Source organism: Ambystoma mexicanum, chromosome 6p, assembly GCF_040938575.1.
Source record: "Ambystoma mexicanum isolate Mex_15411 chromosome 6p, UKY_AmexF1_1, whole genome shotgun sequence".
Lineage (NCBI taxonomy): Eukaryota > Metazoa > Chordata > Amphibia > Caudata > Ambystomatidae > Ambystoma > Ambystoma mexicanum.
In genome coordinates, this window is record NC_090935.1 from 1,049,724,857 (window position 1) to 1,049,750,981 (window position 26,125).

The window sequence follows — 26,125 nt, forward strand, 5'->3', positions numbered from 1 at the left end:
CTAGCCCCTCCCCCATGAGAAAGTGCAGCCCAAGGAACTCAGGGTAAAAATACACTTGATTACGGGGGATGCCCAACTGACTCCATTGAAGCATGAAGCTCCACATCTACTCTAGTGTAAATGGCAGTGTGTGACATATATGCCATTTGTTTTGCTTTTCTTCATCTGCTCTAACGCAACTTATGTTGCGTGCCATGGGGGCCTCCCTCTCCACTCTGACTTTGTGCCCCTGCTACCACCACATGGGTTTGGGAGGGAATTCTTTGGTACAAGAGGTTTTGGCGGGTCTTGAGAATGATCCATCTTTCAAGATTTATGGTTGGCAGATTTTAATGCCTGGTGGTGATGCTGCAGAGAACAACCTTTCCAGCTGGACCCTGATTGTTGGACTGCTGAAGGCCTCAACCGTCGCTTTTACACGTTGTAGCTTGCAGACTACTTAGTTGGCCAGTGTTCTGGCATTTGTTGGAACCTAACAATTCAATGTCTTGAAGGAATGATAGAAGCCTTCTTGAAGGACCCGTGCCCTCAACACCTGGAAGGATTGCTCAAGTTTACTGCATTTTCCAAGCCATGTTTACAAAATAATTCTTGTTGGGTACTTGTACTGCTTCATCACCACATCTTGCCCCAATGACAGGTTTTATTGATGCTGAACTATGACTGGTCTGGTGTGTGGTCACGCATTAATCTCCTTTCCTCATCTGCTCCTTGATATTTAAAACCTTAATTTTCGCTTTGTCCTCACTTCTCCCTGGAGGATTTCTCAGCACACCCCATACTCTCCTTGTTCCCTTGGCTACATTTCTTCACCATGAAATGGTGTCGTGAGACTAGAAATTAAGCTGATAACGCATTTTCTTTTTAAATGTTATGTAATGCTTTTTCCTGAAGGGCTAAGCCAGCTCCAAGCGGCCCTCTGCTTTCTTCGTCCTTTCTCTATACTGGTCAGAGAGATACATAGCAACCCATTGCTGAGTACTACACAAGCTGGACCAACCCAAGTGCGACAGTTGGACCTCACGCTTTTAAACTGTGTTCTGCGAACGTTGTTTATGGCGTAGTAGTGGAACAAGAGGATCTTAACCCACAAGAGTTTGTGAGCTGTGCGCTTTCAGTTGCAATAAGAGCAGATCGTGTTGTGCGTATTGGAGAGCATTGCACTTGCAAGCTGATGGTCTGCCTGCATAGGGGTCATCACCGTGATTGGTATGTTTGGAAAAACCGGGATCACGCCCGGTTCTCTGTTATAACCGCAACCCTTTGGCAAACCTTTGTATGCACACAGTTGCTTGCTGATAAGTGGTGGTTTGTCATGCCATGTTGCTTGTACAATGCCTGCTGTTTGCAGGATCTGGCAGGCATCAAGGCTGCCTAATGTCTGATGACCGTCGTGCAAATAGTCATTTGTCCTCTTGGCCACACAAGCTTTTCTTCTGAATTTTCAGAAATATGCTGAATTCAATTTATAGAGGAGCCACTGTGGTGCGAGATAAACGCACATGGCTCGGAATCTTGTAATGTGTAGTTGTACTTCCAGGGAACCCTTGCTGTGCACGTAAATTGGGTACCAGCTGTGTACCTCATATTTTAAGTGACACGTTTACCGTTTCTTAAGTTCTCGGGTGTGGCACATTGGGTGTTCTCACGTCCTCCATCTGCGTACGAAATCTTAACTTGCTCATCCCTAGTGGCCGTTATAACCTGTGATTGTGGAGGTTGGCATGTTCTAGTTGTGTGTTACCGTCCTCCTTTTTAAGCACCACTGATGGAGATGATTGTTATTTGGGCACGAGGAAGAGGAGAGGAAGGTCTGTGTTCTTTTACAACATTGCTGGACTTCTGTTGTTGTACAATTGGTGCATTAGCGTAAGTGATCTCTCCCTTTGTGCCTCGTGATGACCCTCTTCTATTCTGTGCTCCCAGTGATGCCTGCTTCACCTAATCACCCTTTTATGCTTCATATGCACAGACTGAAGCCAGTGTTTGATCTGTGTTCTGTGGCTTCAGGATCGGCCCATGCTTTGCCCCTGCCAACCCTTCTGCTGTTAATGGATCCTACTAGATGGAGAATTGTGTCAGGGTAAAGGTTATTTTGTCATTTGCTTGACACTAAATCCAGATTGTTGGCATCTTCGTCCTATTTATTGCCGCAACACTCGCACTCAGACAGTGGATTACCACTATTACCTCCCTCCACAGCAGTGTCCTTGGCTGGCAAGTTTACATGTGATGCACCTTCGTGATCAAATTGCACCCAGCCAACTCCCCCTAAAGGTTCTCACACAATTCCCCTGTTAATAATTATGCTACAATAACGGAATAGTATCCAAATGCCTTTTTAATTAAGTAGCCTGAGCTTTCTGCTAGTCCCGCATGTATTCTATTTTATTCCCTAGGTTGTGACCGTAGGGTATCTCGCTGCAAGTTTTATGCATTTATATGGTGTGGAAAGGACCCAGATGAGCACGTTTCTCTTATGTGAAGAATAGTTAGCGACCACGACAAAGACGATATGCATTTATGTAATAAATGGGTTGTTTATGAAGATTTTGTGGGAAAAACACGTTACTGTCTTAAGGCTGCACATTTTTTGTGTAAAATGTTTTCACAGTGAAACGGGTGGTAACCCAGGAACTATATATGCTGTTGTATGTAAAGTGTTGCATGATTTTGTATAAAATAACTCCCTCAATAAACCTGTTTATTCTAGGATTCCCATGCAAGAAATCACCCCACCCCGAAATTCTGATCTTTCTCTATCTTTTTTGTTTCGCTTTGAGGGACTGGGGAAGAAATGCTTCTTAAAGTTGGCAGTGAAAAGGGGGCTTGTCCTTCCATTCTCCGAGGGGGTCCTTTATCTGACATGATGTCAGCAGTCATGCTAGATGAGGAACATGGCAGATGGAAGTCCATCCCTGCACCAGATTCCAAAGTAAGCACCTCCCCCCTGGCGCAAGATTACAGGTAGAGCAGGACGATGGTGGGCTTAGTTCGTTTTCTTGGTGTTCCTTCGCGTTTCTTATCCAGTCACTTAATCATTGTATTGGGTTTCTGTGGGTAGGAGCTGGAAGGAGGGAACTTATTGGCGGACAGGTGGCTTTTCAGTAGCAGGGTAGCCAGAGCCAGAGCTCTCCACGCAAACCGGTGTCTCTCCAACCAGCACTTTACCCCAATGTCGCACACTCACCTCATCAGCCTCACCAGAGCAGGATGTGCAAGAGCCAAACATCTGTTTTGTGTGTATTTTAGCAAGAAAGGGGCCACTTTTGTCAGAAAAACTTCAGACAAAACGTTCACACATCATCGGGATGCATGCCATCCATATATCCTGTATGGGGCATGCTTGTGTTTTTTTTACCTACTTTATAGCCTCATTATTATTCTTTATTATTCTTTAAGCAAAGCTTTTTTTTTTTTTTTAATGGCTCGACATTCACGGGTACAAATTTGAAACGTGGCCGAATCTGAAACGTGATGTGGGAAGTATTTTTCTACAGCTCGTTTTAATTTTGAATGTCAATCGTGGCTCAGATCGGACCAGATACATGGCAATTCAGTGTGGTGGTGTTTCTTTTGGGCTAAACTGCACAATACCCCCCAGACCTGGGTGTAGTGGAAAAAGTTTGCCTTAAATTGACAGGCCACAGCTTAAAACAAAAAGCTAACCTGGCTCTTTGGCCTTACAGACTACTGATTGTTAACAATCAAAACAATGAATTCCTTAATTCATGCCCCCTGTTCCCTCCCCTGCCCCTCAATTTCTCTCACCCTTTCCCCTCATCTTCTCCCTCCTTCTATACCTCTTCACCCTTCTTGTAACTCCCGGGCTAACCTGTCCGTACATACAGCGCTAACCCTCTCCTTTACTGTGCTAATACCAATTTTTGCTTCCCTCAACCATCCTCTAAAGGAATATGTCACCGGGTCCCCCTTTTCTCTTGCACAACCAAGGCTCTCCTCAACAGCAATCTCCCTCATCCTACACATGGCCACACACCCCACTGACCTCCTGCCTGGAGCAGCATCGCAGCCTAAGGTACGTATATCTCGCACCACTAGCGTGGACATGGGCAGCAGGCACAGCCAAGCATCCATGCATGATGGAACACGCCTACGGCTAAGCACATCCGGTCTAGTGCACACATAGCCGTCCAGACTGAAGCATCTAACGTACCTCAACACCCCTGCCACTAGCATACAGCGACCACCACCCGAAAGGAACTTGGTATAGCTGCCCGCACATAGACTCTCTCAACAATAGCAAGCTATCTCTCACCCTCACCAGCACCCACCCATGTGTCTGAGCTCTCTTGGGCTGCTTAGTCGCGCCTTGCCAGCCACCCAAGTCCTAGAATGGCAACCTGCACACACGCATCAACTAAACTAAACCCCCTAGAACTTTCAAACCACACCGACTACGGTCACCAAGGGCGTTCAACCGAGGAAAAAGCGCATTGAGGCCACACAAGTGGGGAAAGAGCGCTGTATAAATATACCATACAACACAATGCATCAGTAAGAACAATAATAAACCATATAACACGTGAACTTCGTCCCCTAATGCCCCAGCCTGTCACAACCACACCAGCACCCCCCTTTAAATCACCAACTCCTTCTACCTGCGCCCCCATGCCTGAAATAACCCTCACCATTCCTTGAAACCTGGGGTGGGAGACAAGACACCAAGCCCCCAACTGTCATTTTCTCCTGAACCTTCACTGCCCCTATTTGTACCCGGCAGGGTCAGTCTATCCCAGCAACCGCTCGCTGCCTGGGCTGCAGTGCCCAAATAACCCCAGGGGGAATTTGTACGCATACCCGCCAGGTCCCCATACTTGCTTAAACTACAAAAAAAAAACAGACTTGAATGGTGTAGAAAAGTTTGTTTTAATGTGATGGGCCACAGTTTACAACAAAACCTTAACCAGACTCTTTGGCCTAACAGACTACGGACCTTTAACAATTAACCAAACCAATGAATTCCATAATTCTTGTCCCTTGTTCCCTCCTCTCCCCCTCATTTCCTCTCACCCTTCTTCACCAATTCTCTCCATCCTCTCTGCAAGGCCATACCCCTTCTTCCATACCTCTTCACCATTATTGTACCCCCGGTCTAGCCTGTCTTTGATAATGGCGCTAACCCCCTCTTTTACCATGCTAATTCCCCTTTTTGCTTCCCCAACCAGCTTCCAAAGGACTATGTCCTCTGCACCCAGAAAAACCCTCCCCCGAGCTGTTCTTTCTGCCCAACCCCACCTCCTGTTTAGCTCCACATTTTTATCAACTCTTCCACGACCATCCTCAGATCTAGCAAGTAATATTCATTACCCATTACCGAAAGGTGCATGCCATCCTCCCGAAATGCATCCAATTCTTCACATTTAATGTCCTGGTATGCTACTCTACGCACCCCCCAGGACCTGTAAAATTTCCCCATTTTCCTGTTAGTCTTTTTCTGGGTGCGCTCCACTGCCCCTTCCTTAACAGCCTTCCTCCAGACCCTCCTAGGAATCAACTCGGTCCAATATAATGAAACAACCGGCCAAATCTCCCGCAACCAACTCAAATCCATCTTCAACTTCTTAACGCCACCCATGGCTCCCCGACCAACCCCTCAACATCTCTGCTGGCACCCCATGCTGCTCCTTCAATCCAACCAACATGGCCAGCAACTGATCCCACCTCAAACCCCCCCACTCCCCAAAAATGCAACCACAAAACTGCACCCAAGCTGGGTACCGAAAACCATCTTTGGAGCCTGCCTCCCCACCCATTTCCTCATGGAGCTACCACAGATCCATATCTGGAGAATCTCCCCTCCCCCTCGAGCCGCATCTGTAAAAGAAAAGAACATGAGCTCCCCTGCTGACAAACTCTTCCCACGCCCCCTATTCCTAACCACCCTTCCCTAACCACTCTCGTCCCCCAGGTCTCTGATGTACACTTTATATTTTGACGTCTTCCACTGTCCCAATCTCTTAACCCCTCCACGCCCTCGATAAAATCCAGTTTCTTCTCTCCCGATGCTGCTTGTATCCTGAGTCCCACATTTCTCTGCCTGCTCCCCTAACGCTGGCAATCCTTTGCTAATCACCCCCAGAACCTGCCATGCCGCCACTCCTTCCCCGCTCTTGTGTAAGAAAACCAAACCTGCCCTTACTTTACATCTTTGCCATGTTAAACCCGCCTTGACTGGACACAACTCCTGACTTCCCTCTCTAAATGAACTCATAGCCCTTTGCCTTTCTGATCAGTTTGAAATCTAAATATCATGGTACTTCTCCGACAGTAATATGTCCTCCAACCTCAAACCCCAACTCTTAAAACCAGTTCTAACACTCGGAACACCCCAAAAAGCACAGCCATTCCTGAAGATTTTCCAACTTAAACTGGTGTATAGGCCTTTCCCCACAATCCCTCTTCTCTACCCCTCCCTCTGTCTCCTGCTGATTGCATGACCAGGTGCTGTCCTGCGCACCTGCTGAACTCCTGCCTAAACTTACAGACCGCCCTGGAGCACCCTTCCTTGTTGAATGCCCAGCATGCCGCTGATGGCAGTACTCTGCCTCCTGCCCCTGCACTGTCCAAGGCGGGGCAACCATGAAAGGGTTGGTAAGGCACAGGAAAACAGCTTACTGTGTGCAAAGTGGGCGCTGGTTGCGTGGGTTTCATCCACTGTAACCACAAATTCATGTTGATCTCCACCCACCGCTACTTGATCCTCACCCATCCTTGCCCTAAATTCCTCATCATACCTTTACCCATGCGAAACCACCAAATCTCACAAATGCCTTATATTTGAACAATGCCACGCTCTTTTCTGGGTACTTCTCACAGTGTACACTGTCGTATATATCAAAAAGGCTGATGTTCAATTATCAGTCGTTAACGGTACCTTGGGCCGCGATTCAGTTGCTTCTCCTCCTTTGAGCCCTCTTTTGCCCTCACTTCCCTGTGCAAAAGCTTAAATATGTCCACAAATTCCCCCGCTCGCATTTTCTCTTTGGTGACCGGCATTAAATGCACCCTAGCGGCTTTGTGATCCCCATATAAGGTAACTTCTTCAACTTCTCTTTGACCACGCTAGCCCCTGCAGCACCTACGTCTGCCACCAGCAGTACTTCCTTGTCCGGTACCTTATCCGTCTGTGCTCACAATCCTCACCTCTGCTCTCACCCGCGTAACCCCCTCGCCATCTTTCCTCCCCAGAATCTGCTCCCCATCCCCACTCCTTTGCGATTCCCCACCTCGCCCCCAACCTGACCCACGCAGCTGACCATTCCCTACCTTGCTCACCTATTGGCAGACTGTCCCCCACACCATCCTGGCAGCACCACTGCCATTCCTCCCTCCCTGATGGGACTCCTACTGCGGGGACAAAACACTTCGGCAGATCTTCAATGCCTGTTAACCTGACACTAGGCCCACCCCTAGACCACCTCTCCCTCATGGCTGCCATGCCTCTGCTGTCACTCTCCTCCCGCACCACCCTACCAAATCTTTCTGTGTTCTCCTCATCCCCCCAGTTCCCATGACCACCTTCTTTCCAGACCATCTAGTTTTCCTCACCCCCCCCCCCATCCTTCTCAACCACCCTATATCATTCTTGGTCCATGAGCCCACTTGGGTTAGGAAGTTCCTCCTCTCGCCAGCATGGGGCGTCCACCCTAAAGCTTCTGTGACGTCTTTTGGAGGGGCCGCCCAAACACCTTCCTGCACTGCTCTACCTGGCGCAGGCGTCCCGTCCTCTGCCCTTCCTTCTGCTGTGTTAGGGGCTGTGCGGCACCATCTACCATGCTCCTCTCCACTGTCCGGGGAGACTGTCCTGGACCATCCCCCTCTTCCACCCATTACTGAGGAGGGCGTCCACCTTCTACGGCCCCCACCCTCTCATGCAGGCACTTCTTCCCCTGGCCCACCCTTACCCCCAGCGGTAGCATGTCTACCCTACTTCTACTGGCCCCTTAAATCTTTTCTTGAGCCCTATCCAAGCCACCACTGCTGCTAGGGCCCCGTCCGAGGACACCCTGTGCTGGGGTCTACGCCCGTAGGTCACCTGTCCCCTGTGACCTCTTGTACTACATCTTCCAGCTCGGTCCTTGACACCCTGAGGCTCAATGCCTCTGGCAGGGCCTGTGCGTCCACTGCCCCCCCCCCCCCAAGACATGGCGCCACACTCCACCAGGCGCCTACCTGAAAAAAATCCCCATGGTACAGATCTCCCTACCCGCGGCCCTTCCCTTTTAATAATCTTTCTTATTTTTTTTATTTTTTTCTACAGCCCCTACCCCACCAGTCTCCCCCTAATACCCTGAGTGCCCTGGTCACACAATGATGCCCACCTAACAGCCCGCCTCATGGTGTAAGCCCCTGGCCCCAAGGGCTCCCCTGGGATGCCCTGCAGCACCGCCCCCCCCCCCTGCCCAGACACTGCACACTGCTGGCAAAGCCCCCCTCGGCTGTTCCTGCACCCCCCCTGTTCTTGCGCTAACAGCCTTGGAAGGGAAATTACATCCTCACAACTTAATGGATGGCGCCCGACACTGCCACCTGCAGGCAACACGCTGCACTGCACCACAACCGACCAAGTTCCTCTCCCATATGCTTCCACTCTAACCTCATACACCCTGTTGGCTGCCCCGGCTGAGAATTGGCCCCTGCCACCCCCTCCTTCACACCGATTCAGAAACGCCAACAAAAAGGGGGCTGGAAATGCTCCCGCGCTCATGCACAAAAAACGGAGGAAGGAGTCCTGGACCGCTTCTCCAACAGCGATAACACAGCCCAGGGCCTCTACCTGCCTGGGATCCATTACCGGAGGGCACCCCCACAGGAGGAAACCTGCATCCCAAAAAGGCCTGCGCCCCCCAGTTCCCCAAACCTCCTTCCTGGTGAGTGACCGGCAACCACAGGTCAGACACCACCGTCTTTTTGTACCCACGTTATCTTCCTTCTTTAAGACCCCACTGCTCGTCACCCCTTCTGACCACCCAACAACCGCAGCATGCACCGCCCGCCACACCACAAAAACCCTATACTGCAGGGGAGGACGGGAGCAAGCTACCAAACACGACACCAAGCCCCAGCTGCTTGCTCCCAAACCATCCCTGGCTCTATTTATACCTGGGAGGGTGCACTCTGTCCCAGCACCCACTCGCTGCCCTGGGTGCAGCGCCCAAATATACGGCCAAATATACCTAAGGCTAGGGGACGCATACCCCCCGCTACCCCAATTTGGCACATGGCTGGGTGGTCGTTTGCGGGCTGCCTCTTTGCTGTGCTTCTGCCACGTTGCGTCGGCGTAAGCCTTGCTGGCTTATACCTTTTGCATTTTTAGGACTTGTCCTTCTCAGAAGCTTGATGCTGCCAATGGAAAGCGTGCATGTACTTAACGGGGAGCTCTGTTGCTGGTCAGTCTCTTATGAACAAGTCAAGTGTTCCTTACTTTTTCTTCTAGGAAGCTGTTAGCTTGTTGAAAGCCAGCTGGGCACTGTCTCTCCGAGAAGGCCTTTGAACTCGATACATTTTTCTGTCCTTGCTTTCTGGCGTTCATTGGTGGCCCACACAGTGGCCTACTCCATCTCCCATCAAGTTGGCTTCATCCTACATGCCTTTAGATCATTCCTCCCGGCCCTTCAGTCCTCTCTGATCTCGGGCTTGTTTGCTGTCCTGTGGGCAGTTCTCCCCAGGCATTACTTTCATCTTCTTATTTGCCCACATGTTGCCACCATCTTGTTTGCTTTGAACCCCTTCGATTGTTCCGTCTGTTTCTTCAAGAACACTCGTGCGAGTGAGCAGGTTCTCTTAAATTGAGCAGCCCTTTTGAAGACCTTGACCAGTTTGCTGGTGCAAGCATCGAAGCCACTGCTGTGAAATGTATGGCCAGTGGCCTTTGTCGTTTTCAGCGCGCTCTAGATCGTTGGCCTCCCCACCCCTTAAAAACACTGAAATAAAAAGATCAATTTGAGTGTTTGCTTCTTCGATTATGGAAGGTCTGTTTATGGTTTGGATGGCTTTCTAAGAAAAGAAGCTAAACGGCCGCTTTGTTCGTCGCGTGGCAGCGGGTGGAGTGATGCCACGAGACGAACAGAGCCTCTTTGTTTTGCTAAGTAGGGATCCCCCCCCCCCCCGGGTTCACGATCATCATGCCTTGCTGCAGCAACTTTACCAAACACAATATTAAACCAGGCCCATGCGTGCCCTGGGCGAGCGCCCGGTGGCGGGCGCATGGCGCCGTCCATTGGCGTCACTGGCCCATCAGCTGCGACTCGAGCCCCTCGGCCACTCTCGGGAGTAATACGTGTCATTTTGACATCTGTTTTCTTCTAGAAGAAAATCTTTTTGACATATTTTGGATTGTGTTTTTCCTATACCCTGTCCATCTCGGAAGTAGTCCCTTACTTATTCTGCTGATCATAGAAAGGGGTTGCTTGCATTACAATACGCATGTATGCTGCCCACTGTGGCAGGGGACTGATTGCTGCGTGTCCCAGTGCATTCCTGTGTTCTCGTCTCCTGTTCGTTATTGCATATTAAGCAAACCTCGTTTGCTGCATTATCTTGCAAAAGAGAAAAGTTGAGTTCACACTGTGAGTGTTCATGGGTTGTCAGAATTTTTTCACAGCCAGATTTATAGATGTCGTCTTCCGAGGTATGTAGCCATGAGTGTGGCCTCTGCTTTTAGTTAATGTTGGCTTCTTGAGTGCTGGTTATACTTTAAGGGCTCCTTAAAACCATATTTCACGATGCTCCCTAGCGAAAATCTTTGTGAGGAGAAATGAAAGCAAATCCTAGTAAATGTGGATGTGATATTGGCTTTGCTGTACTCGCTGTGTTACGCAACGTTTCCGCAAGTCTCTGTCCGAATCTACGCATCATACCGATTATATGCATGTAACATGTATTACTACAAATTAAGATTCAAACCGTCTCATGGCTAGTAACAAGGGAAGAGGTGGGGCCAAAACCTAGGATTTCATGTCTAATGTGATCCTTTCTCCACAGACAGTTATTTGATAGAAAGTCATATTTTTCGTTGGGAGGGCTCGTTTATAGGGAGCTGCTGGGAATGGGTAACTGTTTTGAGGTGCAGGTACGATCAGAGCAATTCAAATAAGAGCACCTTGTGGATTTAGCGATGGCAATAGTACAATGCACTTCTCCTGCATACTCGTATTCCAGGATAAAACCATTACGATTGTCATAAGGCAAACACTACATGTTGTTAACTCGCCTATTCTTTTCAGTTACCATTGTTAAAATAGTTTTGTACATAGCTCCGATCAGGTAGCTCAGTGAGTTAAGCTACAACTTCTGTGATCTGCCTAACCAGCTTAGCTACCTCAGCCATGATTCCTTCTGAGATCAATACATGGGGTATTATTGTGCGGTTTTATGGACTTGCCACCCGAAATAGACTTCAATGAACTGCTTACCATTGAGTGAGTTAACAGCACTGCCGCTTATTTGCAGCACTTGGAAGTAACAGGAAACACTATACAAGTTCACATTTACTACTATGTATAAGCAATTTACAAACTTGGCACAGCACCAAACTCAAAATGACTCGACATATTTGAGGGGAGTGAGGGTGAATTATGAGTTACCCAGAGGTGAAGTTTGATGTTCCAAGCGACTGGTCTGGAATGAAGTCGCTGGTCCCTGCATTTCTCCACATGCACACAGCACACCATTTTTTTTACTCGGCAAGAGTCCACAATGGTTTGCCATTGGCTAGTGGCGAGTGCAGCTTTTGATCTTTGAGTGAACTGTAGAGGAGCAGGTGGACACATCCCTACCTCCCGCTCACCTCATCATACTGGAACAGCGAGGAGCCTTATGTGGGACACCAGGTATCATCCCAATACAACTTTGAGTGTATGAGAGACGATATGCACTTAGACAACTGTATTGAATGTACCGTCGCTCTGATAGGGTGGAAGGATGATGACCCACCCCATTGGACCTCCTAGAGCTGTAAGCAAAATCTGACAAGAGCAGAGTGATGTCATGAAGGAAAGATACTGAGACACACTGAAACGATATGCAAATACTTAAGAATGTAGATGTAAATGAAGTAACCAGAGAAACATTTAATCAAATATGAACAAATCATATATGCATAGATGAAGTAACCTAGTGACTAATAAGTGTATGTACGCAGAAACGCAAGGAAGATGAGACGTAAAGAAGCTTGCTGCAGAAGAAAACCTGATGTTGCGGGGGCGGCCATGATGGAAAGATGGATGTTGGACTCGTATTGAAACCAATCAAGATACCTCAGAGACAGACCAGGGCTGCAGAGTCAGGAGACACCGGAAACACAGCTTTGTGTGAGTAATCAAGAGGAGTCTATTGGCCTGGAATCAAGGATGTGACTTCAAGGAATAATTGCAAGGTACAAGAGTCCGAAGGATCAGCCATGCACATAAGACATATTTCTCTTAGATTAAGTAAAGAGTAAAACATCTGCAAGAAGTATTGGACAATTAAAGATGTGAAAAGCCTATGCATGGTGGAGTGAGCAACTCTGTAGAGGCCAAGGGGAGTACCCAGCACCATTGAATCAAAGAGCGGTAAATCTAAGTTTGAAATTGAAAAATTTGTGGTCCCCATACACGTGATTCAGAAGTCGAAAAACAAGGACTATTCATTAAGTTCCAGTTGAAAATAATGGTCTGCCTACACTCCCTTAAACTTCCCAGGATCAAGAACTGGCTGCTAGGTCAACTACAAAGGAGAAGCCTGGGCTTAGGGCCGGACCAATGAGAGATGATGGACTAAGTGGGGAGTAGTCCGACTTAACTCTCAGCACCTTGGTTCCATTTTGCTTACTTGCTGCTAACAAGCCGAAACTCCAAGGTTGGGAGAGCATGCCAACCAATCGGTGTCTATGTAGCAACATGCTATACAATGTTGCAGAGACCAATCTGTAACAATTATTCTCCAGCATGGGGTCTGGCATGGATTCACATGCTCATGAATATTCCCCGTCATCAGGCTGGGAATCCTCGGTAAAGAAAAATCAGTATCAGTTTTGTTTCTGATCTGTCTTTCGTAGTAGTAACCAATCACTGATCTCTGTGTCATACTGACCACAGCCAATGACTGCCATCTCCCTAAGCCCCGCCTCTGGCAGCCATCTTCAGATTTTTACTGCACGTTCAAGTGTTGGGATCCTCGTGCTATTGCTCTCGAGCGTTAGTGCTTTTTTCGCGCTTTTTCTTAGGAAAGATTTCTCTTTCGGTCAAAAGAGCCTCAAGCTCCACCGTTTCTTTATCCGATCAACAGGGACCCGTGTCGGATTCTTCTACGCCCCTCAAGGGTGCAGATTACGTCGAGCCACGCTTTTGGAGGACTCCAGAAGTTTCTCAGGCCCTTTTGGAGCATGGCCCAGGAGAAGGGAAGCTCGACGCCCGGAAAGCTGTTCAGGGTCTGCCCTGGATGCCAGCTTCAGAATATCTTTAAGGAGGACGAACACTCCCTTTGCCTTTACTGCCTGCATGAAGACAAGACACACGTGGAGAAGGACTGTGCGTTTTACGGCAATATGTCGGAGCGGACCATGAAGGACCGCCATCAGCGTCTCGCCAACTGGCTGGAAGGAAAGAGCCCGTCGGGCGAGAAGAAGAAATCCGAGCGGTCTTCTAAGACCTTTGAGGGCGCCCCGGCGACAGGGGTCCAACAGAAGGCCAAGCACCGCGAGTCCGCTGGCACCGGGAGCGCCGAACGGTCAGGCTCTACGGGCGCCATCAACCACGAGCCAACGCTCTGGCTCGGGTAAGAGGAAGGCCGAGCACCCGGCGAAGCTCGTGGAGAGACCCCGGTCGTGCTCGAAGGCCCCATCGGAGGGGGAGCGAGGTGGTGGCCCTCCCCCCAAGGAGAAGGCGGTGAGCGCATCTAAGGTGGTGAAAGCCTTGATCCATCCGGCCAAGGCCTCTATCGAGACAGTCCCGGCGGCCCTGGCTCAGCCTGTGGAGGCTACACCAGTGGTGGCGACCTCGGGGCCTAGAATCTCCCTGCCACCGCGGAGTGAGTCCTCTTTCATGCCCATCGACAGGACCCCCGTGAAACCTCCGACGGAGAAGAAAAAGGGGGGGCAGGAGGTCGTCGTGGATTCGGCCTCAACCTCTGAGGAGGAGCTGATCGAAGTCTTAGGCCACGGCACTGGCGTGGAAGAAGACCATCCTGTCGGAAGGGACCCCGATGTGGGAGACGATGAGAACGTCGAGGGTGCCGACGGGGCTCCTGATCGCCCGTCGGAACCCCCTCAACCAGTGCCGCAAGACAACTCGGTGGCCATTTTGTTGGCTATACAGTCCTTATGCTCGGAGATAAGGATGAGACTGCTGTTACCACCAACGGAGGAACCGCTCCCGACGGGGGACCCGGAGCCAGGCCCTTCTGGGAGCCCTCTTCTTAAGAGAAGGATTCATCCTCCACTTCCTTTTCAACCATCGCACCCTACTCAGCACTCCTCCCCGTCCACGACACGTGGGGATGATACGGGGACTGACACGGCCGTGATGGGTACAGACGACAAGTTTTACGAGGAGGATCTCCCGTCGTCACCTCCCACCTGGGCTTCCCCGCCCGACGAGATTGGATCGTTTCACGCCATGATCGCCAGGGCATCCGAGCTTTTCCAGCTCTGCCCGGAAGAGAAGAAGGAAGGTTTCCTTTATCAACGGCGCGAGACCAAGAGGAAGACGGTCCTCGCTGTGCCTCTAATGGACGATATCTGGGATGAGGGTCTCTCCCTCCTCAAGAACCCATCCACAACGCCGGCTAGAAGGGATCGGTACGAGAAGAAGTACCGGGTCCTGGACGCAGCCCCTTTGTGCCTTCGGGCACAGCCGACCCCGGACTCGGTCGTCTCCGCGGCGGCCAGGAAGAAAGCGGGGGGCGCGTGGCCTCTACCTCAACCTCCCCGCCGGACGGCGAGGGAAAGAAATTGGACACGATGGGACGCAGAGTCATCTCATCGGCAGCGACGACGATTAAGGCTGCCAACGCCTTGGCTATCGTAGCCCGCTACGACAGGGAGTTGTGGTACAAACTCGCCCCCCTGCTGGACTTCCTACCAGACGACAAGAGGGCGGAGGCCCTAGAGATCTTGCAGGAAGGAGAAGTGGCGTCGGACCATGCCATTACGATAGCGACGGACATCGTTGACACTGGATTTCGCCAGTTGGGCAACGCCGTGTGCCTAAGGCGGCGTGGATGGCTCAAGGCTACTGACTTCCGTCAGGACGTGCAGACCAGAGTCTTGGACATGCCGTTCGACGGGAGCAACCGGTTTGGGAAAACAGTGCACGATGCCCTACAAGCCATCAAGGCGGAGACGGCCCGGGCTCTTGGTGTTCTCCAGCAACGGCGGCCGCCCTTTCGGAGCGGCGGAGGCAAACTGGGTGCCTCCAAAGGTTCCAGCGGCGGATTTTCCACCTATCGTCAAGCGGCCCGTTCGTCGTCACAGGAAGCCTACAGGGGACGAGGCAAGTCGGGCGGACCCCGCCGTCGTCGCCAAGGAGGACAAGGCGGCAAAGCCTCGTCGAAGCAGGACTGAACCGGCCGTGGAGTCGGGCCCCCACCGAAGCACCCCGGTTGGAGGCCGGCTGGCGAGCTTCGTCAGCGTGTGGGAGTCCATCTCCACTGACCGTTGGGTGCTGGACGCCCTGGCTCAGGGTCACGCACTCGAGTTTCTAAAGAGGTGCCCACGCGTCCCCCCTGTGGCCAGGAAGGAACATCACGTCCCTCAACTTCTCTTGGAGGTAAGGGCGATGCTCAGGAAGGGCGCCATCGAGCTCGTCCCAAAGAGGCTTCGGGGCTCCGGAGTTTACTCAAGATACTTCCTCGTGAAGAAGAAGCCTGGAGGATGGCGTCCCATCCTGGACCTACGACGACTGAACAAATTCATCAAGGCACAGAAGTTCCGGATGGTCACCCTCCAACACGTCCTGGGTCAACTGGAGGAGGGCGATTTCCTGTCGTCGTTGGAATTGGAGGATGCCTACTTCCATATCCCCATCCTAAAGGGACACCGAAAGTTTCTCAGATTCGTGGTCCAAGGGCGTCACTACCAGTTCAGAGCCCTTCCCTTCGGATTGAGGTCAGCACCCAGGGTGTTCAACAAGTGCTGCGCCTAGAGGGGATCCACGTCTACCCCTACCAGGACGACTGGCTCATCCGAGCAAAGACGAAGGAGCTTGCCGTGGAGCACACGGCAAGGACCGTCCAACTACTCACGGACCTGGGATTCTCCATAAACTACGCCAAGTCCCACCTGGTGCCCGCGCAAGACGCACTGTTTCTGGGAGCGAAGCTCGACACAGTGTCGCTTCTGGCCTCTCCGTCGGAGGAAAGGATGAGGGCCATCTTGGGCAAGGTGCAGTGGATGCTGGTTGCGGACGCGGCCAGGGTGAGGTCCATCAAGTCCCTCCTCGGAATGATGTCTTCTTGCATTTATCTCATCCGCCTGTGCAGGCTCCGGATGCGCCCGTTGCAGGAGTTCCTGGACGCACGCTGGATCCAGACGACGGGCAGCTTCGAGGAGAGGATCACACTCGACGAGAGTTTCCGACGAGCGATCCGGTGGTGGGGCACCCGCGCGCATCTGACGGCGGGCATGGACTTCCAGACCCCGGGCCACCAGAAGACAGTGACCACGGATGCCTCCCTGGCGGGGTGGGGAGCGCACACCGAAAACCTGCACGCGAGGGGTCTTTGGCTGCCGGCGGAGAGGTCCCTCCATATCAACGTCCTGGAACTCTGTGCAGTGTTTTGGGCCGTCAGGTCCTTTCTTCCGTCCCTCAAGGGCAAGGTGGTGAGGATCTTCACCGACAACACCACCACCATGTTCTACATCAGGAAGCAGGGCGGTACCAGATCCCCAGCCCTGTCCAAGGAGGCACAGGTTCTGTGGCATTGGGCCGTCGCCCAAGGGATGTTTCTGGTGCCGTTTCATCTGGCAGGAAATAAAAACACCATTGCCGACTCGCTCAGCAGAGAGCTGCGCTCGTGCCACGAGTGGGAACTATGTCAGGATCTAGTGGACCGCCTCTTCCGACGGTGGGGCACACCCCAGATCAACCTGTTCGCGACGGCGACGAACTCCAAGTGCTGGAGGTTCGCCAGCAGGTTTCCCCAGCCGAGGAGCATGGGCGATGCTTTCTCATTCCCCTGGGAGGGCCTGTTCCTATATGCGTTCCCTCCATTGCCGCTGCTGATCCGGCTCATCAACCAGCTCAAGAGGTCACGGTGCAGGATGATCCTCGTCGCACCTGCGTGGCCGAGGCAGATATGGTTCCCGGACCTTCTGGACTTGTCAGCTTCCCCGTCAATCAAACTGCCAGTGGACGCGGATCTTCTCTCCAGGGAAGGAGGCGCCATCCTCCATCACGACCCGAAGTCGCTGAACTTGCAGGCCTGGCTCCTGCAGCGTTAGAGTTTGGAGGTTATGACATACCGGCCGACTGCAGAGAGGTTCTTGCAAAGGCCAGGGCGTCCTCAACTCTTAAATGCTACGGACACAAATGGAAGAGGTTCTCTGTCTGGTGCCACACACAGAAGATTAACCCTTTAAGGATTACGGCTCCCCAAATACTGCCGTACCTGCTGACGCTGGCCAAGGCTGGACTGGCGCACGCTTCCATCAAGATTCATCTTGCTGCTATCTCCCGATACACTAGAACCACGGGACGGTCGTCTTTGTGGTCTCTTCGTCTGGTGAAAGAATTCATGAAGGGACTGTTCAGATTGTTCCCGCCGGTGAAGGCCCCGGCCCGGGAGCTCAACGTGGTGCTGACCAAGCTCATGGGACCTCCGTTCGAGCCTCTGCACTCGGCTCCGTTGAAGTTCTTGTCATGGAAAACAGCGTTTCTTGTGGCCATCACCTCCGCACGACGGGTGGGAGAGATCCAGGCCCTTTCCTGCAAGCCCCCCGTACTTGACTTTTCACGACACGAGGGTAGTGCTCAGGACGCACCCCTCCTTCATGCCCAAGGTGCCGTTGGACTTCCACCTCAACGAACCCTTGGTGTTGCCTGTTTTCTTCCCGTCGCCTTTGTCGCCGGCTGAAAGGACTTTGCACTCGCTGGATGTGGCTAGAGCGCTGAAGTTCTACGTGGCCCGCACAAAGTGTTTTCGGAAGACGTCACAACTTTTTGTGAACTTTGGACCTGTCAATCGGGGGAAGGCTCTCTCGAAGGCTTCCATTTCCAGATGGCTCTCCGGCTGTATCATGTACTGTCATCGGTTGGCAAACAGACCGCTGCCTGGCCGTGCGAGAGCCCATTCCACCAGAGCAATCGCAGCTACCACGGCGTTCCTTCTGGTGTGCCCTTGCTGGACATCTGCAGGGCTGCTACGTGCAGGTCGACGCACACCTTCACGAAATTCTACTGCGTCGATCGGGATTCCAGGGAGGAGTCCAGGGTCGGCCAAACAGTGCTGCGCAACTTGTTCGCCTAAGGTGAGCCTGGTGAGGAGGTAAGAATTGCTTAATGTTGAGTTTTGATGTAATGCTTAATGTTGAGCCTTTGCCACCTCACGTGGTTGTGCATGTGTGTACTGCTATGTATTCTTTTATTCATGAGCATGTGAATCCATGCCAGACCCCATGCTGGAGAAGGAGCAAGTTACTTACCTGTAACTGTTGTTCTCCAGCATGGGTCTGGCATGGATTCACATGCGAACCCTCCCGCCTACCCCTCTGCGGCTCTTCACTTGGTCATACTGCCTCTTCACGTGCTACCAAATCTGAAGATGGCTGCCAGAGGCGGGGCTTAGGGAGATGGCAGTCATTGGCTGTGGTCAGTATGACGCAGAGATCAGTGATTGGTTACTACTACGAAAGACAGATCAGAAACGAAACTGATATTGATTTTTCTTTACCGAGGATTCCCAGCCTGACGACGGGGAATATTCATGAGCATGTGAATCCATGCCAGACCCATGCTGGAGAACAACAGTTACAGGTAAGTAACTTGTTCCTTCTGCTGTAATCGGTATTCTACATATTTAGGGGTGGTTTAAGGCGTGCTGACCAGATAAGGGGCAGCCAATTAGCTTATTAATACTTATACATACTATAGGTACATATGTTCCCTTAACCAATCCCTCCCTTCAATAGGTTTTATAGTTTGCCATGTAGGATGATTTCATAGATGATGCGTATTGAGGTATAAAACCTTTGTTATTAAATTTGGGTGTTAGTGTTTGGGCTACAGCTTGTTGTTCACCAGATTGCTTTACTTTATTTTATGCTGATAATAAAGTAGCATTTTGCCATATTCTTTGAGTCTGTCTGTTTTTTCCGAGATCGTTATTGGTCATTCCCTCTAGCACATTAGACGCTTCAAGGCGCTAGAGCACATAACCAATATTCAATCTGGAATACCAGTGTACAGGTTGAAAGCCTTTATTGGTTAAGTGATCACTCCACACGTGAGAAGGGCCCCAAAACTGAGGAGGCTCCTGATGAGAGAGATCATAGTTGTTTTTGTTTTTTTTAGTAATCTTAACGCCGCCTTCCATGGATCTGGATCTGGGATCAACTTTTTGCCCCAGACTTCCCTTAACACAGTGGTCTGCAAACTTTTCAACTCATGCCTCACTTGGGAACTCATAATTTTGCGACAAACCAACTGTCACAGCTGCTATAATATTAATTGCTGCTTAGTACAATGCATACGAAATGAAAAAGGTATTGTTATAGTTTATTTTCGTGTGCTACTGGAAACAGATACTCCTAGTTCCAGGTTCAACATGAGCAAACATGCGCTCATGACGTTTTTTTGATGGTAATGTTGAAAAGCTGCATTCACACACAGAGCGATGTTGACGAAAGATTGTAGCAAAATCGTAACTACCTAATCAGAAATTATTGGTCGTTTTTATATGACTTGAATTTAAACAACCATAGATTAGCTAATTTCACTAGTTCAGTTGTAAACTTTGATTTAATCCTGGGGTCCTCTAACTCTTTTCCCATTTCAAGAGAACATAGTTTTATTGAAGTTTCAGCAGATGCCACAAGGGGATTGTGAAACCAATCGTAACCATCATCAAATTCCCACAAAAAAAGAATAATAATTAAAAAATGTTTCATGAGCAACATTTGTCACACTTTCAGACCTAATGTATCTTCTGAAACACCTTGAGTGAAGCCTATGTCATGTTACAACTGTCACTTTAAAAAAATCCACTTAAAATGTCTGTACATTAGTATGTTCCCCTTGGGATCTTGGAGTTTAATTCAAAAGAGGTGTTAAAAAATGTCTGCCATGCAATCAAGCCCAACCGACAAGATATTATCATGATTCACTTTCACGGGAATCACTCGCGCCTAGAAACACTTGTGTACAGGTGCGTTATAAATGCTGTATCATCATCATCATATATCATATGGTAATCTGGTTGTTTTTGAAATATTGAGACCTCTGTAGTTTATGAAGTTTCTATATAACAGACAAGATACTTCAGTGTGAAATAGTAGATAATGAAGCTCTGCTCCCATTTCTTCAGTTTAAATTTAAATATTCAAGATTTAGGAGCTTTTCATTTTATTAAGATGATAATTCTAGGCCTACACTGGCTATGCCTCCGGAAAGTGCAACTTCCTCACGGTGAATCTTAGACTTGCCCCGTTGCTTCTACATTTCAAGAAGGAGCTCAAGAACCTCCTCTTCAAGGAATGGCTGCTCCCTAACACGCACACTTTCCTCACCAAACCTGAAACTGGGCGATCTTCTCCAGCTTGTTTTCCCACTTGCTTGTAGATCCCTTGCTGCCAAATTACCCACCATGCCCCGTCGTTGGCTCTCCACTCCCTTGTATATCTGCTACCGTCACTTTGCACTTCCCACTAGGATTTGTAAAGAGCTTCTATGGCTTCCCGAAGCTAAGACAGTGCTCAATAAATTCCCTAAAATAACGTTGATACACTCATCCAGTACTGATGCAGCAAGCAGAGTGAATAAAACGGGCTCTTTTTTTTTTGGTGTTGGAGACAAAACATTGTATACTAATCATCACAAGACCTATTGCAGTTTTTCCATTCAATTCCTTGTGTTTTGCATGAATTCACCGGTTACTCGAAAATTGACTTCACCAGTTGATTGCTCAGGGATTCTTTACCAAAAAGAATATTTTATTTTATGAAGCCTCCATCATAAAAAGTGTCGCAGAAGTTTTATTCCTTTTCAAATTATCATTTGTCGAGACCGGGCTGGCGCATTGCAACTAGCACCACCTTGTGAGCACTGCCTTATAATGTACCTGCATGCATGAAGTGTGGAAGCCTTGATTGGTCGGGTAGTACTGAATTACACTTTAAGGATTTATTTTATATATAATGCCTCCTGTTCCCTTATGTTGAACTTTGCTTTATTTTTTTGATCCTGGCCTGCCCCATCCACGTAATTTTTGAGAGTTCCTTCTGTTGCAAGGAGGCACACACAAATTACATTGATGCCCTGTAGTTCTGTGGGGTAAATTTGAAATGTGGGAGCATAGTTGTTGAGACGCATAAATTGGGTTTACGAACAATTGCAAATTGCACATGCAGAGTGACTCGGAAATCGTCCCATAAGCGCTAAATGTACAAGAGAACAACAAAAGTGTAAACCGCAGAGGGAAGGTTCTCACACGTTCCACCTTTACATGGGAAGGAAAAAAGTGTCACTTTTACCTATTAACCCGGAGAGTGGAATTTAACTGCTTTTGGGGAAGTGGTGGAAAATTGTCATTTGTTCCTGTGGATTGCCATTTTCCCAAATCGGTCTTGTCCTCAAGGATTTGGCCCCTTTTCCAAAATGATTCAAGCGCATCTGAATGCTCTCGCTGTGTTCGTTGGTGTGTCCTGAACTTGCATTGCTACGCCTCCAGGAACTCATTTTGCTTTTACAAAATTGGTGTTAATATCGGTACAGTCTCCTCACACTACACTATACACGAGGGTACAGTGTGCGTATATGCATATGTCTCTGTGCACAGTCACAAATGTCCTCAATTGGTAATCGGATGCACATTTCCCAGCTGTAAACTGTGGTTGTAAATTCGCTTTCACTATGCTTCTGTCTCCCCCTGCTGTCTTTTTTTTTCCCTCTTCCTACATACTGGCAAGGTTAGCCCAGCGGGAGGCAGGCAAAAGGGTAGCATTGGGTGTGGCTTAGAGGCCCACGTGGGGCGACCACTCCATTGCCGCCCACGGCCCCACCACTGCCGAGATTAGCCAGTGCTTTAAATGGGAATGCGAAATTGAGGGGATGGGAACTCGAAGAAGAGGCCTGGCCTGAATAGGGATGGGTGTTACCGAAAAGAGGTTGGGGGGGGGGGTCCCTGCCCCCAAACAATAAATCATGATACCCTGTAAGCTTGTATTTTGGGTAAATCTGCATTATCTTGTTTGCATTAGATATGCATTTTGTAAATAAATCGGTCTCCGGTTATAAGTAAATAACTTTAAATATAACAGACTAACTCAGTATCTAGATAATATAACTGGTATAACTTCTGTATATAAATCCCCTTTGAGAAAGGGCAAGGGGACTCATGACATCAATGGGGGTTCCTGGCTGCTTTGCATAAAATCAAACAAGATTGTGGGAACATAAGCTTGAAAACATATTTTCATATTTAACAAATTGTCTGTGATCGTGATTTAAGCATGAAACCCGTCATGCTGAGCTGCTCATTTCTTTTGTGACAACAGTAGTCTTAACAGTACAGTGCATGCAAACCATGAACTATGTGCACTCCTTAGGATCGCCTTAGCCCCCAGGTCCAAGGCGTGGATTGTCCTGCTTGAGCAGAGGACGTTTCCCTAAAAGCTTTGACAGCTCGCGAATGGATCTCCATTTAGCCGCTGGTACTTATTAGTCAGACTCACTACAGTGGTCCGAATCTGGTGCCCGCCCACCCCCCTTGCCTTAAGGCCACCACTACACCAGTGCTGACCCGAGTAGCGGCTGACCAAGGCAAAACCTTTTTTTCCTTTTTTTTTTTTTTTTTTCCTCAGATACCAACAGTAAATCTCTTCAAAACTACTGATAACTGTACATGCAGAAGGTTAATTTTCCAAAAGGACTGTTTTGGATACATGTCTCTTCCATCTAAGCTAAAGTACTTTGCTGGGTCGGTAGTAAATGAGGATGTTTTGTTTTGTTCGCAAAGCCCCCCGGTAGTGCTGGTGGTGGTGAATGGTGAGCCAGGTCATGGCTTTGTGCAAGAGAGAAATATTGGTGTCTATTCTGTCCCCTGTGGAGCTGGTAAGCTCATTGTCTTGACTTGGCGGGCCTTTGCGCATGGTGATCCTCTTAGCAACCGCATTAGCGGCTGCCTGCGCCTGATCCATGGATGTGCCAAAGCCTGTGCAGCAAGATGAACATCTCCCCCGACCCCCGCCCGCCCCTCCGGCCTCGATGCAAGGACAGCTTGAATGTCTGCCTCTTTCAATTACTGAATCCTTCCCTCGGTGTGCTGATGCGTTGTTTTCTTGATGATCCTAAAGCGAACTTGTATTGATCATTTCGACACTTACTCGTTGTTTCCTTCTTATCAAGGATCCATTTTGATGCTTTCAAATAAAAAATAAATGATGGTATAGTGGTTTGAACAAAAAGCATGCATGCACTAGAATAATATACATTGCACTTATCACATTCCTGTTACCCAGTGCTGATGTCCTAGCGCCTTAAGCCCTCCAATAAATTGGTTGTACAAGCTCCCCATCACACCAATTTCTTAAAGAGCCACATGGGATAGAACCAGTTGTTTTTTTCTGGCTCGCCCTCCTGACTGCAAACTCCAATATTTAGGTGGAAGGTCTACTGACTGCATAGTGCCATGATTGCTTTTAGCAATGATCCTTTTTCGGTACAAGAATTTGAAGTCGATGGAGCAGTGGTGAAGTATGCTTCGAATGCTGATGGGTACTCTGCAGGGACGTCATTTGGGGGTCGCCAGAGGTCGCAACTGCGACCTCTGAGGTCTCCCTTGCGACCTCTGTGGTCTCCCTTGCGACCTCTGTTAAAAAAAAAGAAATAAAAAAAAACATTTCGTTTTTTTTTTTTTTTTTCGTTTTTTGTAATGCAAGGTCCTGGAGTGGCTGGCTCTCATGTTCAGGCCCTTTAAAAAAAAATAATAAGACAAATAAGAACAGGAGTGCCACAAGTCTAACACTTTCAGCACTGACCCTAAAAAGGAAAGAATAGGAAACCAAATAATGTGTCTTTCTGGAATTCTGTACAATAATTGCTAAACTCATTAAAGGTTTATTTCAGGCACACTTCAGGGGGTGAGTCACTGATTTAGTCTGTTCTTAAACGCCTCAACTCAGCCTTTAATCCTTCTGAGGTCGATAAATGAGTACCAAGACAGGTTGGGTGATATTGGGTGTATATTTTTTCTATATAAAGCGCTTAAGTGTAAGTGCTATATAGTAACACATCATTATCATTTGGTCATGGACGTCTGCTTGCATTCACAGTAATTTGGTAATATGGGCCTATACACACTGACCTTAACGCTACATATGGCAATCCATTCTTGCATGAAATGTACATCACATTATAGTGATATTGTAACCATATTTTTCGTACTGTACAATGCTGTGATGTCACTTCCTGTTTTGGCAACGGGTGAAAGGTTTGTGTTCCATCGCTTCCCGCGATATCACTTCGGGGTAGGGTCAAATGATATCAGTTCCTGCGATGTCATCAGGGGTCAAGGGTCGTGTGATGTCACTTCCGCTACCCCTGGCATTTTGTTGAAATGACGTCCCTGGTACTCTGCCTCCCAAGCTGCTGGTTAGAACAGTGCCTCCATAACTCTGTGCCTTGCCCACCGCTTACCTTTCTGCTCCAACGTGAAACCAGGCCTCTCGAGGATAACCAAGGCTTAACCGGTCCGATCCTTGAGATGAAGGTCCAGAAATGTTCCTCAGCGTGTGTATATTACAGATGCTGATTCTGCTTTGTTTTCCTGAGTCTTGGAAGCGCATAACGCTTTTCTGTAAACACTTTTCACACGCCCCTTTGGAGGGTATTGTATTTTCAAGCCGATCACTGTAGCACCAGCTCTAGAATCGGGTTTGTGTTCAAGTTGGGCATTGCAGAGCAAAAGCCAAAGTTTTGTAATGGGCTCCACTGACTTGCTGTTGCATAGTTGTAATTCACGAGTGAGCCAAAAAGCAGGTCTTTTCATAGGATGTCTGTATGCTGCTCCATTTGTGCAGAGACAAACTCTGCCAGTGATGCAGAAACATCAAGACCTGATTTAATGGTGATTAAGTAGTAGTCCGTTTTTTATTTGTCTGTCTGCAGGTTTGATCATATTTAACCAGATCTGTGCCCCTTTCACCAGTGTAAACCCAACTGTATCAAGAGCATTGCTCCAATTCGGTAGTTCTATCAGTCACGGAAACCTCGGCCATGCGCTCCATTGTTTGAGTAAAGTTTCAGTGTGACCCGCAGCCCCTGGGAGCTCCGTGTTGTCAGTAGGATGATGTGTTTTGTGACTTTTTCTAAACTATCCTCTGATCACACAAGTGCATCAAGCCTGCTTTTAGCGCCATCATCTCTCATCGCACTGCGGCGCTTCGAAGTGCCTTGGCTCGACATTGAGCTGCATTCTAATAGTGGTGCTCTCCCCAAGCAGTTCCTAATTCATATTGGGGAAAACATCACAAGGCAGTGTGTTTTTATTGCCAGTAAAGCAAAAAACAGACCACTTAAAAGGAGCCATCGCATATTCAATGAATGCTGTTCATTTGCACAGTTTCCTAGGCCCCACCTCATCGCCACAGTTCACAGTATTGCTTCTCAATTATCAAGAGACAGAATTATCGTCTTGGATATTTGTATCTAAAGAAGCTTTACTGCAAGAACACGGCTTGCTTTCAGAAAGTATAGCTTCTTACAATGTGTCAATCTTCCAGCACTGCACCATTAGAAATATGGTTGGTGGGAGATAGAACGCACTCTCAAATATATAAGACGAAAGTGGCAAATGCTCAAACCTCAGCCATTGGTTTTGAAGGGCTTGCATGGTTAACAACTTTTGGATTTGTCTCTTGGATCACACAGTGCTTCATTGCAAATTGTGTAGACAGAGTGAATACCGT

At 48.9% G+C, this 26,125-nt stretch overlaps 1 protein-coding gene across 6 annotated transcripts in view; it reads left to right on the forward strand.

Annotated features, from left to right (window-relative positions):
- The window catches only part of SEMA4D (semaphorin 4D), a 974,222-nt gene that overhangs the window by 32,341 nt on the left and 915,756 nt on the right, over positions 1-26,125 (forward strand). The window lies entirely within an intron of this gene.